Source organism: Schistocerca americana, chromosome 3 (assembly GCF_021461395.2).
Source record: "Schistocerca americana isolate TAMUIC-IGC-003095 chromosome 3, iqSchAmer2.1, whole genome shotgun sequence".
Taxonomy (NCBI): Eukaryota; Metazoa; Arthropoda; class Insecta; order Orthoptera; family Acrididae; genus Schistocerca; species Schistocerca americana.
The window spans coordinates 651,826,901-651,834,379 of record NC_060121.1 but is presented as its reverse complement, the minus strand read 5'-3'; the positions used below and the strand labels follow the sequence as shown (position 1 = coordinate 651,834,379).

Below are 7,479 nucleotides of genomic sequence, written 5' to 3'. Positions count from 1 at the left end.
GACTCTAGAACACAAGGTGAAGTGCATGGGGGCAGCTTTGACTTCAGCGGCAGTACCATGTTATGGTGACGAGTTCTGGACCTCATCATCACAAGTGATGAGATTTGAGATATGGGTTGCACGCAGTAGCCCAGAGACCAAGCAGCAGTCAATGCATTTACGTCACAGTGGCTTTCCCTGCAAGATGAAATTTGAGGAAAGTATCCTCATGGAAAGTGCTGTGTTCACTGTTCTGGTAGAGACAAGTTCTCCTCATTGGATTTCTGATTGGAGGTGAGGTGGTGAATGCTCAGCATTACTGAAAAACAATGTGGAACTTGCAATAGGCCATTCAGAAGTAGTGTGGGCTGCTTAGTGTTGTCTTTCTGCACAACAACACTCAGCTACACATGGGTCAATGGAAAAAAGAGCTCCTGTAAGTGTCTGGCCGGGAGCTGTTTGATCATCTTCCCCAACACTTGGTACTCGCTCTCAATGATTTCCTTAACCTCAGGAAATTCCTGTTTGGTCAGTCAGCATATTCAGACTGAGAGGGCAGAGACGGTTGTCAGGTGGCAGACCTCTGTAACATAGGGATACAATGTTTCACCATTGTTAAAAATGTCTGAATTCTGATGGTGAATATGTTCAAAAATCGTTCATTACACTCCATTTGTTTTGAGAAATCTTTCAATTTCATTGTTTTGTTTCTATTCACAACCCCCAGGGAATGTTGATTTTTCTGCATGTCTGTAGCCAGGAACTCCAATATCTGGTCTGGCTGCCTGTTCGTTCTAGCTCATTTAACGTTGCCAAGGATTTGGGAACTTTCAGATTGGCTGCTTGGTGAAGAGATTACAACCTAGATCTCTGGTCGTACGTAATTTCCCACACAGCCAGTACAGGCTAGTAATCCTCAATATGGGGCTCTCTGTCCCAATAGCGAGATCTGTACCCCAACCCAGACTGAATTTTCACAGGGCTGATTGGCAGTTTTTTTGCTGACCACCTAGGTAAATATATCCGTTTCATTCCACCATAACCTAAAAATTACCAACGATTCGTTGTAGCTGTTCTTACTGCTGAAACAAAGTTTATCTTTTGTGGATACAGCAAGGAATATATATCAGGCTGGAATGAACATTGTGTACAACTTTAAGAACAGTGTAGTGAAACTGGTGACAGCGATTTGCAGATGACCTTCTCCAAAGTCTTGAAGTTGCTAGAAGAGTACAATGGTGTGACATGGTAGAAAATGTAAACTTTAAACATTCAAACAGAAAGGCATGGAGCCTTCTGTGTAAGCTTGGTGGAGCCTCCAATAAACACAGGAAGAAACCTGGTATTACAGGTAACCAAATCACTAATCATATAGTTGAAACATCTAGATCATCCCATGACAAACAACATACTTCTAAAATAAAACAAGAACTCCTCTCTCCAAATGCTCAGTGCCCAAATGAATCAAATGCCTCTTCACCATTTGCAATGGCTGAATTGGATGAAGCTTTGAAACAAACTAAACATGGTAAAGCACCTGGTCTGGGTAATATACAACCAGAATTTCTGATAAACATGGGTAATTGCGGGAAAAATGTCTGGTCCACTTATTCTCCAATATCCTAGATAGTGGATTACTGCCCAATGAGCTAAAGAGAACAAAAGTAGTGGCAATTTTGAAACCAGTTGACCACCTGCCAAGTGTCAGACAAGTTTCCCTTTCAATCTGTACTTACACATACTCTTGGAGAGGCTTATCTGTAATAGAATCAGTAGCTTCATTCTGGAACATATCTCAGCTGAGCAAGCAGGTTTCAGGCCACAGAGAAGCTGCTGCGACGAGGTATTCACCCTAACAACTTTCGTAGAGGCTGTTTTCCAAGAAAACGTGAAGACATCTGTCACATTCGTAGACCCAACTGTAGCATGTGACACAATCTGGAGAGAATGTATGATATACAAATCACTAAAAACAATCAGATGCCAGAAAATTGTGACTCTCAATAACACCATGATAAACAATAGATATTTCTATGTATACTTTGTAGAAAATGTGAGCAACGAGAGGAAATTAAGTAATGGTCTACGAGAGGCCCCTGCTTTAGCCCCCCTATTATTCAAATTATATATATCCGATCTCCTCAATACCAGGTTAACAAAATTATGTTATGCGGACGATATCACTATCGCTTGTAAAACCAAGGATCTTGGATGAGCAGAGAAAATTCTCACAGAAGATCCAGCCATTGTGAGTGCTTATTTTAGAAAGTGGCGACTTAAACCCAGTACAAGTAAAAGTGAAGTATGTACATTCCATCTGACAAACGAGCTAATGGGAGCTCAGAGTGAAACTTAATGGGAACACTCTTTGCCATAAAGCATACGTATCTTGGTGTCACTTCTTCTTGAAAATCCTGAAGACCATGAGTGGTTTTGAACATATAATTGTAATACTGCTGCCATAGAACTCGACAGAAAACTGTGGGTCAAATTGGACAGAGCTCACAGTGGGCATGGATGATGCACAGACACTCTTTACAAATGGGGTGCTACAGAGTCTCCTTTTTGTGTCTGTGGGGCTCTGAAACAGACAATCGAGATCATTAGAGATGAATGCCCCTTGTGTTCCTACCAGGGAGGTTGGAGTGACCTCGTGAAAGCTGATGATATGGTTCTTATATGGATTAGGGACCTAGATATTGACATTTGGTTAGTTTTATATTTTCATTTTCCTGTTGTATATATATTATTTGTTATGCTATAACTTGTAATTTTTAACTGCATGTGAGCCATACAAATAAATAATAATAAACTCCAGGGAAGCGTACTTCATGGATTCACCTTGTATGTTGGCCAGCTCACCCCCCCCCCCCCCCCCCCCCCCCCAACCACAACCACCACCACCAAGTTTAATCCATTGGCTCTTTGGTGTATGCAAGCAAACCCCCTGCCCCCTCCGCACCCCACCAATGATATACAAGCTCCTAAGGTGTGCATTTTAGAACTCACGTTTACTGGACTTTGTTGTTATCCATACTAACACCTTTGAAAATTTGGAATACTTTAACACTTTCAGTGCCAAGCTCACAGATCTTATGCGCTACGCACCCATCTGAAAGTGCCAAGCCTGCAGGTTCTGTGGGCCAGTGTATTTGTTGATTAAAATGCACTGCACATTGTTTTCGCACCTCTTGACTCTCGATATACAATGTTTATGCTGTTACTTATTAGTTGTACAGAGATGGCGTGAACAAGTTTGGTTTTTTGTGGTATTTCGTCGGTTGCGAGTCATTGTTTTAACCTGTGGATACAGCACATTATTGGTATTCTGTGTAAGAGAAATGGTGCACCATGGTTTATTCAATAAAGAAATTGCCAATTTGCTGAATTTTGAAGACATTGTCAATGCTCTAGATAATTAGGATGATGATTTAGATGAGACAGGTATCTTTGACGATATATTACAGCAAAATATGGGAGAGAATGTCACGGACATGGTACACAAGTTGGGATGGCCATCTAAAGAAAAGACTTTTTTCATTGTGATAGGATGTTCTCAAGAAATTTAAATCATCAGATTTTTCCTCAGAGTGTGAAAATATCTTTTGGTACCCATATACATATGGAGAAATGATCATCACAACAACAACAAAATCGGAGCACACATAAAAAGATGTAAGTGTTCGTTTATCGTGCATGCCATTTGAGAGTGGAACGATAGAGAAATAACTTGAAGGTGGTTCGGTCAACACACTGACAGGCACTTAATTGTGAATAGCTGAGTAATGATGTGGATGTACTTAGCGATGTAAAAAATCCTGATAGTAATAGGGTGAAAACATAGTGATAAAACAAATATCACACTACACTAATTTGGTACCACTTTGTTGAACGAGCATGTAAATTTCCAATTCAAAAATAATCTTGTTACTAACAGGAAAGAAATGACATTTCATGTCAATACTAGATGTTATATGAAAGATGTAATGAGCAGTATTTGAGTTTAAACCATTTACACAATGCAAAAATGAAATTTCAGGTATCTACACGATCGGAGAAAATGCACCTGTTACATCTGGATGGACGGGGGTAGATAGATAGACAGTGAGTTAGTGTGTGTGGATGTGAAAGAAGAAATAGAAAGGATTTCAGAAATTATGTGATGAGTGAAAATTTGGGAACATGTGTGAAGCTTTCTGTTAGCATATGTTTATTTTGATTATTGTAACAATGGAAGTCTTTGTCTAGCCTGTTAAAGTATGAAGTGAAATGAAATGTAATAGGAATGATAAGCTAGTACAAGTTTATATGCCAACTAGCTCTGCAGATGATGAAGAAATTGATGAAATGTATGATGAGATAAAAGAAATTATTCAGGTAGTGAAGAGAGACGAAAATTTAATAGTCAGGGTGACTGGAATTCTAGAGAAGGAAAAGGGAGAGAAGGAAACATAGTAGGTGAATATGGATTGGGGGTAAGAAATGAAAGAGGAAGCCGTCTGGTAGAATTTTGCACAGAGCATAACTTAATCATAGTTAACACTTGGTTCAAGAATAATGAAAGAAGGTTGTATACATGGAAGAATCCTGGAGATACTAGAAGGTATCAGATAGATTATATAATGGTAAGACAGAGATTTAGGAACCAGGTTTTAAATTGTAAGACATTTCCAGGGCAGATATGGACTCTGACCACAATCTATTGGTTATAAACTATAGATTAAAACTGAAGAAACTGCAAAAAGGTGGGAATTTAAGGAGATGGCACCTGGATAAACTGACTAAACCAGAAGTTGTACAGAGTTTCAGGGAGATCATAAGGGAACAATTGACAGGAATGTGGGAAAGAAATACAGTAGAAGAATGGGCAGCTTTGAGGAATGAAATAGTGATGGCAGCAGACGATCAAGTAGGTAAAAAGACGAGGGCTAGTAGAAATCCTTGGGTAACAGAAGAAATATCGAATTTAATTGATGAAAGGAGAAAATGCAGTAAATGAAGCAGGCGAAAACGAATACAAACGTCTCAAAAATGAGATCGACAGGAAGTGCAAAATGGCTAAGCAGGGATGGCTAGAAGACAAATGTAAGGATGTAGAGGCTTATCTCACTAGGGGTAAGATAGATACTACCGACAGGAAAATTAGAGAGACCTTTGGAGAAAAGAGAACCACTTGTATGAATATCAAGAGCTCAGATGGAAACCCAGTTCTAGGAAAAGCAGAAAGGTGGAAGGAGTATATAGAGGGTCTATACAAAGGCGATGTACTTGAGGACAATATTATGGAAATGGAAGAGGATGTAGATAAAGATGAAATGCGAGATGTGATACTGCTTGAAGATATATATGCAGACAGTAACTGTTCTCGAAAGAACAGATACTGTAGATGACCGTGCAGCTTTTCCCTGGAATAAATGATGACTAACTGAAACCCTCAGCTGCTGACAGGTGTTGTTGATATACCTCGATGTGGACAGCTGAAAATGTGTGCCCCAACGAGGACTCAAACCCAGGATCTCCTGCTTACATGGCAGACGCTCTATCCATCTGAGCCACCGAGGACACAGATGAATAGCCCAACTGCAGGGTCTTACCCCTTGCACGCTTCCCGTGAGACTCGCATTCCCAACTGTCCACAATTCTACCTATGTAATGTACCTTATAGACATTTGCCCATTCACAAATGTCTATAAGGTACATTACATAGGTAGAATTGTGGACAGTTGGGAATGTGAGTCTCATGGGAAGCGTGCAAGGTATAAGTCCCTGCAGTCGCGCTATTCATCTGTGTCCTCGGTGGCTCAGATGGATAGAGCGTCTGCCATGTAAGCAGGAGATCCCGGGTTCGAGTCCCGGTCGGGGTACACATTTTGAGCTGTCCACATCGAGGTATATCAACAACACCTGTCGGCAGCTGAGGGGTTCAGTTAGTCATCATTTACTGCTTGAAGAGTTTGAAAGAGCACTGAAAGACCTGAGCCGAAAGAAGGCCCCGGGAGTAGACAACATTCCATTAGAACTACTGACGGCCTTGGGAGAGCCAGTCCTGACAAAACTCTACCATCTGGTGAGCAAGATGTATGACACAGGTGAAATACCCTTAGACTTCAAGAAGAATATAATAATTCCAATCTCAAAGAAAGCAGTTGTTGACAGATGTGAAAATTACGGAACTATCAGTTTAATAAGTCACAGCTGCAAAGGACTAACGTGAATTCTTTACAGACGAATGGAAAAACTGGTAGAAGCCGACCTTGGGGAAGATCAGTTTGGATTCCATAAAAATGTTGGAACACTTGAGGCAATACTGACCTTACGACTTATCTTAGAAGAAAGATTAAAGAAAGGCAAACCTACATTTCTAGCATTTGTAGACTTAGAGAGAGCTTTTGACAATGTTGACTGGAAGACTCTCTTTCAAATTCTAAAGGTGGCAGGGGTAAAATACAGGGAGCGAAAGGCTATTTACAATTTGTACAGAAACCAGATTGCAGTTATAAGAGTTGAGGGACATGAAAGGGAAGCAGCGGTTGGGAAGGGAGTGAGACAGGGTTGTAGCCTATCCCCGATGCTATTCAATCTGTATATTGAGCAAGCAGTAAAAGAAACAAAAGAAAAATTCGGAGTAGGTATTGAAATCCATGGAGAAGAAATTAAAACTTTGAGGTTCGCCGATGACATTGTAATTCTGTCAGAGACAGCAAAGGACATGGAAGAGCAGTTGAACGGAATGGACAGTGTCTTGAAAGGAGGATATAAGATGAACATCAACAAAAGCAAAACGAGGATAATGGAATGTACTCAAATTATGTCGGGTGATGCTGAGGGAATTAGATTAGGAAATGAGACACTTAAAGTAGTAAAGGAGTTTTGCTATTTGGGGAGCAAAATAACTGATGATGGTCGAAGTAGAGAGGATATAAAATGTAGACTGGCTATGGTAAGGAAAGCGTTCCTGAAGAAGAGAAATTTGTTAACATCGAGTATAGATTTAAGTGTCAGGAAGTCATTTCTGAAAGTATTTGTATGGAGTGTAGCCATGTATGGAAGTGAAACATGGACCATAAGAAGTTTGGACAAGAAGAGAATAGAAGCTTTCGAAATGTGGTGCTACAGAAGAATGCTGAAGATTGGATGGGTAGATCACATAACTAATGAGAAAGTATTGAATAGAATTGGGAAGAAGAGGAATTTGTGGCACAACTTGACTAGAAGAATGGATCGGTTGGTAGGACATGTTCTGAGGCATCAAGGGATCACCAATTTAGTATTGGAGGGCAGCGTGGGGGGTAAAAATCGTAGAGGGAGACCAAGAGATGAATACACTAAGCAGATTCAGAAGGATGTAGGTTGCAGTAAGTACTGGGAGATGAAGAAGCTTGCACAGGATAGAGTAGCATGGAGAGGTGCATCAAACCAGTCTCAGGACTGAAGACCACAACAACAACAACAACAACAACAACAACAACAAGCTTGGTCATCTCCAAACTTATCATATTT

The 7,479-nt window shown here is 40.4% G+C and overlaps 1 non-coding gene across 1 annotated transcript; it reads left to right on the top strand.

Moving 5' to 3' along the window:
* Positions 1-5,769: 5,769 nt before the first annotated feature.
* Positions 5,770-5,843, top strand: Trnat-ugu. The gene has a single exon. It is a non-coding gene; the product is annotated as a tRNA-Thr (tRNA).
* The last annotated feature ends 1,636 nt before the right edge of the window (positions 5,844-7,479 follow it).